The sequence below is a fragment of the Eschscholzia californica genome, unplaced genomic scaffold (assembly GCF_041429995.1).
Source record: "Eschscholzia californica isolate CP2 unplaced genomic scaffold, dmEscCali1.0.p SCAF_3, whole genome shotgun sequence".
In the NCBI taxonomy this organism is placed as follows: domain Eukaryota; kingdom Viridiplantae; phylum Streptophyta; class Magnoliopsida; order Ranunculales; family Papaveraceae; genus Eschscholzia; species Eschscholzia californica.
The window spans coordinates 20,031,268-20,041,456 of NW_028238420.1; the positions used below are offsets into that span (position 1 = coordinate 20,031,268).

Sequence of the window (10,189 nt, forward strand, 5' to 3'; positions counted from 1 at the left end):
GTTACTCTTAACGGGTGTGTCCCAATCTTGGGCCTTCTCCGCTAAGAGGTCGAGATACTCCCAAGGATAGCACACCCAAGCGGAGGTATCAAGTAGTAATCCGGCAAAGCCGGGATCGATCCAAGGATAGGAAGGTAGTTTGGATATCGAAGGGTCTTATCCCTCGGTCTAGATATTAAACGCTAACTTAAACTAAAAAAGGAAAGGAAGAAACATTAATAAGGGGTTTTGATTGAATAAGCAATAAAGAAAACAAATAAAACTACTAAGCGATCAAAAGTAAAACGGGCGAGAGAGATTCGAGAGAAGTGTCGGAGGAACAAGAGTCGGGAGGCAACAAGAGTCGGGAGATAAATAAGTGAGAGAGGTGTCGAACCGGGAATCCATATTGATAAATCTACAGCTATGTATGGTCCGATCTAATGTTCCTAAGTATAATCGATGTTCGACTCCTAAGGTGATGTCTATAAGCACTACGTATATCCGGAGATCATACTTAGTCAAATAAACGTCATAATCGGTTAATCCCGAGTCAACGAAAGTGTTGTCTAGTCGCCTAACTATGTGAAGTGCATGACAAGACACATGAAATTATGACTTAGACTACGATCGATATCGAATACGTCGTTTCGTCTATTAACTATGCGAAGTGCTTGACAAGACACATGAAAATACGATCAAAACGATAATCGAAATAAATGAACGTCAATTTATAATCAAAACATCAAATCATATTAAACATAATCACGAATTCATCACATTTCATCTCATATAATCGACACACTAAAGTTAGCTAAACATGGTGATTGAATAAGAAATGGAAAGGAAATGATGAGAGAATCCCCCTTTTTCGATGTGGTTCGAGGCTAAGATCGTCGGAAAATATGAGTCTTTAAGGAGCAGCCGATCTCCCCTTAGCAAATTCTGGGTTCCCCATAGCGACCACCATCATCTTCTCCATTTAGAACACAACCTCCATTAAAGCTAACCCTAGCTTTCTCTCTCTAGAAATTTGTAGCCCAAAATCAAATCAAATCACATGGGAAGCTAGCCAAGGACATGAGAAGTAAAAGCCCCATGGTTTCGGATCAAGAAGGTCGCCGGAAAAATCAGAAAATCCGGCCAAGTTTCCGGCCAAGTTTCCGGCCAAAATGCATGAAATCCGGCCAACACAAGCTTCTCCCGAGCCGGTAGCTGCTGTCGCGCACGTCCCACAACCGTCCCGTGCTCCATGACGTGAAACCCGAGCCCTCCATGAAGATCCGAGCTGCTGGTCGCGTGCAAGAGAACTCGGAGCTGCTGTTCCGGTCGTTTTCCAGCCATCCCGTGCGCTGCTCACGCTGTTGATGTCGTTCTCTTCCCGGGCTGTTGTGCTGCAGCTCCCGTTCCCTTGTGATTGCAGCAGTCCCGAGCTGCTGCTCCTATTGCAGCTCGGGCTGCTGCTCGGCCGGCCAAGCTAGGCCGGCCTAGTGTGCTGGCCGGCCTATGCTTGGCCGGCCCTCCTCCTTCTTCCTTCTCTCTCCTTCACTCTCAACCCTTCAAGCTCTTGAACCACAAACCCTCAAGTTTCTAGCCTCCTTTCTCTCTCTCTCCTTGGTTCAAGCTAGAAGATCCATCAAGAAGAAGATGAATAGTAACCTTTGACCCCTTTCTCTAACTTGAGTCAAACCCTAGACTTAGTCAAGGTTTGACTAAGTCTTTAGACCATTTCATCTTGGACCCTAAAGAGGTGCCTCTAAAATCTCTACTCCTTTCTTTCTTCTTCTTTTCATTGTGGGCTTGACTTTGATTCCCAACTAAAAACAAAGGAGAGTGCCTTCAAGAAAAGACCTTAGCTTCCATCTTTCACATCTTCCCCGTCCGAACTCCGAATTGAATTCCGTTTTCACCGTCGGACTCGTCATTAACTCCTCTTGTCATTTGATTTGCTTGAAGTCTTTTTCTATCTTTTTCGACACATGAAATGATAGTGATGATTCGCTTTCTTTATTCCAAATTTCATGTTTATCTCCAAAATAGGTACCTAACATGAAAAACACATAAAATTATTATTAATAACACTCGAAAAGGACTAATTAGTCTAAGTTAGGCTCTCCAAATGTGACATTTTCGTGTCACATCACCAAGCTCTAGGGCTTCTATTCTTCTAGCCATGGCGGCGAGTTTAAGTTCTGACTCATCAACTCTATAGATGCCACCTTTATTTGGAGTAATATTTGTCCTAGTAGGAGGTCCTCTAGAAGTTTCCCATTGGTGGGATTTCTCAGCTAATTCTTCTAAAAAGGCCATGCAATCATCAGCACTCTTACCGATAAACCCGCCATTACAGAATGACTCTACCATGGATGTAGTTGAATAATTTAGTCCATCATAAAGAATCTGGACTAGTCTCATTTTTTCAAAACCATGATGTGGACACTGCAGTTCAAGTTCATTGAACCTCTCAAGATAGTTATAGAGAGACTCTCCTTCTTGTTGCACAAAACTGTTAAGACTTTGCCTTAAAGTGATAGTTTTGTGTTTAGGGAAGAATTTCAGAAGGAACAAATTGCTTAATTCTTCCCATTTAGTAATGGAATGAGGTTGTAAGGCATACAACCAAGATTTTGCTTTCTCTTTTAAAGAGAAAGGGAACAACCTAAGTCTCAAAATGTCATCAGGCATATTGGGGAGATTCATCGTCCCACATATTTCTTCAAAATCCCTAACATGGTGGTAGGGGTTCTCGTTCTCAACCCCACGGAAGGTCGGGAGCATTTGAATAATGCTCGGCTTCAACTCGAAGTGAGTCGTGGAGTGGGGTAACCTTATGCTTGATGGTTGACTTTTTCTAGTAGGATTCATGTAATCCCTGAGTGTCATAGGTGGGTTTGCACCCCTGGCTTGGTCTGGATTTTCACCCATAGTGTCACTCAAAGAGAGATTCGCTAAAAGATTACTTGAATGTGTTTCTCTACTGATGAAACGACCTCTCTTATCACGATATCTATCGTGCATAAACTAGAGCCCAATGACCAAGGATATTCTCAACAAAACTTCTTTTTTTTTTTTTTTTTTTTTTTTTAAATCGAAAACCGAGGAATCACTACGAAGACCCTAGAGGAAAGCAAACACAATCAGTCTGACTCCACCAAGCAACCTAAACAAAATCTAGACGAATGACAAGTTGGTCAGATTTCCCTTAAAAATCTAGACAGCTCCTACTTCGTTACAAAGCTTGAACTATAATTGTTATGAGGGTTACTCCGTCCAAGTACTACGATCAAACAACTCTTGGAGACGACCAACGATAAACGTTGTGATAGCCGTCCAACCTGGTAACGTTTCCTCTTCTCGAGGCGACCTTATAAAGAGTTGAGTGAACTTTCCCTTTAAGAATGCCCAAATAAAAATCAAGTCCCTGAATTGTTCCAAAGATCCTATGAGCTCGTCACCTTAGGGGCTGATGTCTAAATCAAATTTTAGTTTTTAGGTGAGGTTTAGGATCGTGAATGTTGTTACCTATTTGGGCAAGAGAACGGTGATGAAATCCGTCTCCTATCTTTCAATTGGGTTATTGCCCTTACTAGAATGCTTATACTAAACAATTCGATCAAGCAATTAGGCACACAAAACACACAATTACCCACTGACAGGGGCTTCGTGGGTGATTAAAGAAATTACCTCCCGTTCAAGACGGGCGATGACCCTTGCAGACGACCCGGGCCACTCTCCCCGCGAGTGTTCGAACCCGAGGCTTCGTTTGATTTTCGGTTACAATTTAAAAGCCCTCTAATTTAGGGTCAAAACTTTAATCCAAAAAATAAAATTAAGAAAGTTTAAAGTCTCTCTTTCTCACCAAAATAAAAAAAAAAAATGTAAATTTCTTCTTTTGAGGTCCTCCTCCTTGTTGCGCCTCCTCTTTAGCTCCTTAGTGCTCTACACACCAAAAATAGAAAAGCAAGTCAAAGTATTCAAAAAGTCAAAACTTACCAAAAATAAAAACTTTCCAAGTTTAGAAAAAATTTAAAACATAGTCCCCGGCAGCGGCGCCAAAAACTTGATGGGCCTAGAAAGTTTCCTAAATAGGTCACCACCCGCAAGTATACGGGCGTCAAGTGATAATTCCGGTAAGTCCGATTCGTTCCTCAGAGACTAAGTCAATCTATTCTGACTCCTATAACTAATTTGGATTTACTTTGGAAATTGATTTTTGTGATGAGACGATAAAAATAACGAACTTGATTAAAACAACGGAAATATAATTAATGGAGAAACTTATAAGGAGGAAACCTAGGGTTTCAGAATCCACCTTATCATGTATGTAAAATGACCTAGTTTTTCACAATCAAATATTTTTCTTATAACTCAAGGGAAGGCAACCATTCGTACCAAACCTCGGAAAATTATAATCTTTTAAAACGACATAAACATCTAATATCTTAATTTCAAGACAAATATTCAAGAGATGCTCCAACTATTACATATCAAACCCTAAGCATGATACATGTAACATCCCGTGTTTTCAAGGTTACTACAAGGACTATTTTGCATTTGGCTCAAGTTAAATTAAGGGTCAAATGGTAATTGATGGAGGTTGAACTATTAAGTTATAATTATGGTGGGACTTATCTATGAAGTATATATAAATAAAGAACTTAGTAGTGATTTAATTCCATGGGCTCTTCATAACCGACTAGGGGTGGGAAAAAGATCCGGAAGACCGCTATCCGACCCGTTCGACCGAGATAAAAAATGTCCATGGACACCCGATGGTCATAACGGTCAGTGTCCGACCGGCCCGAAAGAATTGGCGAACGCTCACGGTCAAAATTCTATGTCGAAGGACCGACCGCTAACCGACCGGTACGAGTGACCGAATAGGTTGACCGACTAAACTGTCCTCATTTTTAGAAGTTGACCGTTGAATTTTATAGACATATGAATATATGATGATCGTTGGCTATAGTCATATAGTCCTCTAGAAGACCAAACATTAGTGCTTGGCTTAATTATATCTTGTCAAATGATGATCAACTGTGTGTTTTTCTTTTTTATATTTACTTTTGAGTTATTGGCTAAACATCTTCATTTGTAAGTAATTTTCTTTGTGGTAATAAAAATAAAGTTCTGAATTAAGTAAATTTATTGGAAAGTCCGGACCGAGACCGTCCGGTGTCCGACTGGACCGGTAAAATAAGCGGTCTTGGACGGTCAATGGACAAAGAATTTTTTAGAGTGACCGTCCGAGTCCGCCCGAGTAAATAGGTGGTCACCAACAGTTTATGTCCGAGTCGACCGGTTCGATGAAGTTAGAGTCCGGTACCGACCGGTCCGGACCGATTCCCACCCCTATAACCGACACTTGGCGCCCAAGAAACCCACCTATTCGAATTCAATTTTAAAATCATTTCTACCCCACATGCATGCAACCCACGTCACCACTAAAGTCTCATCTCTTTTTTAAGCCAATTTCATTTAGTTGCTTTACAATTCAATTTAAACTATCAGAGAAAAGAAAGAAACCGTGTGGGTGAAATGGGTTTTAGGACTAAGTGAACTACGGTTTTCTTTCGTCGATTTCTTCGCGCCCGGTAGTCGGAATTAAACGAAATTTGTTCCAGGTAATTCCAATCGACTTGTTCTACATATCTATCCGTTCAGAATTTTCTATTTCGTCCGAATTTGGTGGTTTTATAATAGCTATTTCGTATACTGTATAGTTGTACTAATTTCATTTGGGATCGAAATTTGGAGCTATTTAGACGATTATTATTCGATTTCTTCTAATGATTTATGTTCAGGATCATGTTTAGAATGTTATGGACTATTTAGGGGTGACCATATATAGACGGGGTGCTGCCGAATTATTCTACGGCTCGAATTTCATATGTGGACTAGTTTTTGGAATGAATTGGAATAGAGATGGTTACCAGAATTTTGTCGTATTTCATATAAATGAACAATTTCGGTTATAGATTTATATTATATAGTTCATTATATCATTTGTCAGCTTATGAAGACTCTAAAATGAAAAATAGAGTTTTTGGGAAATTGGTTTGTTGGTTTCGATGCATTTCAAGTATTCAATGGACTTGGTTATGAAAGTTAGAGATCGATTCGACAGATACTTAAAGTCTTCCGAAGTTAGCGAATTTACTTTTAAGTTTTCATGGTTTTGTTTTAATGATTCTTTTTATTTACGAAGGTTCTTAGTATAAGAACCTAATGTTTCTATTCGATTTTTGGTTATTCTTCCTTATCCCAGAGTTTGCGAATGAGGAGGAATTGGGTCGTCTGGTAGGTGGGGAGTCTTTGGTGATGCAAGGACTGAGGTAGGGGTTCTGAATCTTTTATCCAGCATGGTTTTATAGATAATGAATATGCTAGATTATACAGTTATATATGCGCCATTATAACTAGAGTTTAGGTAGCATGAAACTCGATTTATGTGATGAACTGAAATATGCTTGAAATGTTTTGATGCGATATGAATATTTTCGAACTGATTTCACGATGATTGTGAACTACTGGGATTTTCTTGTATGTACCCGACTGCGGATTATGTCAACCTACGGGCACGTAGCCATTGAGGGTAGGATGACATGTGGACACGGTTGTGATCCGTGTGAGACCGGTGAGGTGGACGACACTAGTCATGAGACCTGTGGGAGTAGAGTGCTTCACTTGCTGGCCATTGGTGCTCGTGCCTCCAGTTCGAGACTCAGGGACGTACTCCTGACCGCTCGACTGGGAGGTGACATTGATTGGGAATCCCTCTGCTTTGTGGCGATATGACTCTTGGTTGTTCCACTTCCGTGTTTGATAAGATAATGAATTGAATATGAATATTGGTTTTGATATACGAATGAAACTGATTTTGAAAGATCGCATTAGATGCATGACAGGGTACCGAAGAGAATGAGGTTCAGGTCCTTCCATGGGTATTGGGGGACGGCTCTCTTATTCGAACTCGGTGATCAAAAATTTATTTAGATACGTAAGGTATATATGTATCATGAGGTAAACTCTTCAATGATTGCGGAGTCCCTTAGTGGGAGAGGGGCTTACCGGCTAGGGGTAAGTCTCTTTCTCGAGGAGACGTAGTGCATTAGCTAGTGCCATAAATGGGCTGGTACTATCTAACGCACTCTAGGTTCTCCTGAGGAACTCTCCTCTTATTGGGAGCGCACCATGGGTGGGCAGCTAATCACTGCTATTGCTTGCTACATTAAGGAAAATGGTTTTGTATATAGTATATACGGTAACTGGTTTGATAACTCGCTTTGTCATGATGTTTACAACTTATTAAAGGAACTTTTGAAAACGTGATGGGTTTTGGATTGGTCTTCTACCAGAATAACTCGTGTCGGTGAGTATTCTGACCCCCTACCAGTTGTTCGTGTGCAGGTTCTTGGTTGTAGCCTCGAGGCGGAGTGTGTATTCCAGCCGGTGATCTTGTCTGACGAGGCTAGCAGAGTTATGTCGTTTTATATGATTTTTCGTTATTCTCAAGTTATGTATTTATCGCAGAAACCAAACTCTAATATGTATATACGTAAAACTTAGAGTTGTTTATAAGTTGTATCGGTGTTGTATGAGGCGTTTGTATGTTTGTGGTTCGGGTTTCGACCCGAAATTGAGTTGAGTTTGTTTAGCTTCCGTTTAATAGTTTATTCTTGTATATGCGAATGTATGGTTTGCATGACAGGTTTACAGGTGCGACCGGTTCGATTTACAGAGGAGACTCTGTCAGATTTTTGTCTCGTCTGTGAGTTGCCGGGGCGTGGTCATGTCTATTTTGGGACACGGGGCGTCACAATACATTAAAGACTCTAAGTCTAAACATGTAACATCAAATTGTAAGCATAAATAATGAAGGAGATACTATAAAATAAGTGCAAAGAAATTAAATTTATCTATCAAATCACATCGAATATATTTATCGTGAGAAAAATGTCATCCTATCATACAAGATTAAGGCTTCATCCTAACCCTAGATTAGAGAAATTAGCTACTCATCACTAAAGAGATCATAATCATGTTGGGAGAGATAAAAATTAATAACATTAAAGAAAGAAAAAGATTCGGAGAAGAAAACTCCTCTACTTGAGACACCGAGTATGTTGACTTGATCTCCCTTCCTTTCAGTCTGCTAGGACTTAATAGCAGGTTGAGAAGAACCCTTCTTCTTGACTAGATTGATAGAACATAAGCTTTTTCTCTACAATCCTCTATCTCCACTAGCTGTATATTGAGAGAGAGAGAGCTGTATAATTTTTCTTCCTGAGAAAAATCCACACCTTTTCTGTTCTCTAATGACCCTTATATAGAGAAACCCACTCGGTGTAATTCATCAACCAAGAGTTATAAGAGTATGATCAGTAAAGAGTTTACCCACCCATGAAGATGAGGTTAAGGGCAGTGCCTTAGTACGCTTAACTCCGAAGAAATTGAATCATATTATTCAAACGAGGACGGTTTTCATTGAACAATATGGAAAAAACAAGTTTTTGCGAATATTGAATGTAGTACTTACGAAAATCCTTTTTCTGTTTTATGTAATGAAGATGGAATATGGTTTTAGTTCACCATTAGATTCGTTCCTTGAGAAGAAAAAGTTGAATCTAAACAACTTTCTAGATTGGGAGAAGAATTTGAGAAGTGTTCTCAAATCTTCAAACAAAGAAAGCGTATTAGATACCCCAAGGCCATTGGTAACTGCTACTGCTGATGTTAAAAAATGGCCTTCCGTTATATCAACATGAAAGCGGGACTTGATGAGTGACAGCTTCCTTTATCATTAAATATTCTGTTATGTTGAATGAGATTCCTGTTTCCTGCTCCTTCTCCTTGCTCCTCGCTCCAACTCTTGATTCCTAGGGGGAAAACGTGTAGAGAGTTCGAAAACTGCTCCGGCGCTGAAGACAGCCAAGTTACTCTTTGTGGTAATAGATTGAATATTTATTGAACCTTTTGGGGGGGCGAGTATTGGAACTCAGTGTAAGGGGCGATCTTTCTGGTTGAGAGATCGTATTCAAGCTTCCCTTCTGGAAGACGATGGGGGGCCCTTTTTATAGGCTGAAGTATACCGAATGTGATTAGACGGTCTAGATGAGGCGGTTGTGATCCACCTTTAAGGCGTGAGGCACCGGCCTTGCTTACGTAGACCCCCCTCATTCCTTTATAGATTCCAGGGCTGATCTGTTCGTGTCGTAGGCGAAACATGGCTGATACCTCTTAGCTTGTCTTGGCCGACCTCCCAGTTAGGGGTGTAGGTGGCGGAGCGTCGAGGGTTTAGTTGTTCTACTGCCTTAAGCCGGGTTGGTCCGTTGAACTTCAGGTATGTTCTTTGACTTTTTGACGTTAGTCAACGTTTGTACAATTTATGCGTAATCATGAGTCCTGCCACTTCTTTGACTTCTTGACGTTTGTTGGGTCCCATTAATTCCTTCTCTGACTTGGTTAGTCTTCAGCCGCGATTTGTCGCCCAATCATCATGACTTGGTGCGTTACCGAGGTAGCTTTCCTTCTTTCTTTAATGCTTTCATCTCGTTTGAGGAGGTCTCTTGATCTTCTTCTCCCACAATAAATAACCTCCTTTGGCCTTGAATTTTCTTCATGACTTAACTTTTCTTCAGTAATTTTGCTTTCGATATTTCCCTTTGGCTCCCTTTCTTGTTAGGATTTCAAGATGAGGCCCATGTTAAAGTGCTTGTGTTTTCACTTATTTTTTACATGTCTTGTTGAATACGATGGGGGGCCCTTTTATAGGTTGAAGTAGACCGACTGTGATTAGACGGTCTAGATGAGGTGGTCGTGATCCACCATTTAGGGAAGTTTCTCACTATTCGCGTTTAGGGTTTCCCTTGTAGTTATCTCGTATCTAGTATAAATATAAGTTCCTAAGTTCAAGGATCCTTCGTAGATATCTTGCCGAGGTGATAGATCATCTAGGAGATGTTTCCTCCTTTGAGACTCTTGTAGTCCAAGCTTACTTAAACACTTAAGATCTTTAACCGACTGGGATCTTTTAAGGAGATTCCAGAATTGAGTCTGTAAGTTGTTGGCGCGCCTCTGCCTTCCCAGTGTAGGGCGTAAGGCATCGGCCTAGCTTACGTGGACCCCCCCTCATTCCTTTAGAGATTCTAGGGCTGATCTATTCGTGTTGTAGGCGAAATAGGGCTGATACCTCTTAGCTTGTCCTGGT

At 40.6% G+C, this 10,189-nt stretch overlaps 1 long non-coding RNA gene across 1 annotated transcript in view; it reads right to left on the minus strand.

Moving 5' to 3' along the window:
- The window catches only part of LOC147548924 (uncharacterized), a 53,514-nt gene extending 51,914 nt beyond the window's left edge, over nt 1-1,600 (minus strand). Inside the window, exon 1 of the long non-coding RNA XR_015238012.1 lies at nt 905-1,600. This is a non-coding gene — a long non-coding RNA (uncharacterized LOC147548924). The remainder of the gene's footprint in view (nt 1-904) is intronic.
- Nucleotides 1,601-10,189: the final 8,589 nt, after the last annotated feature.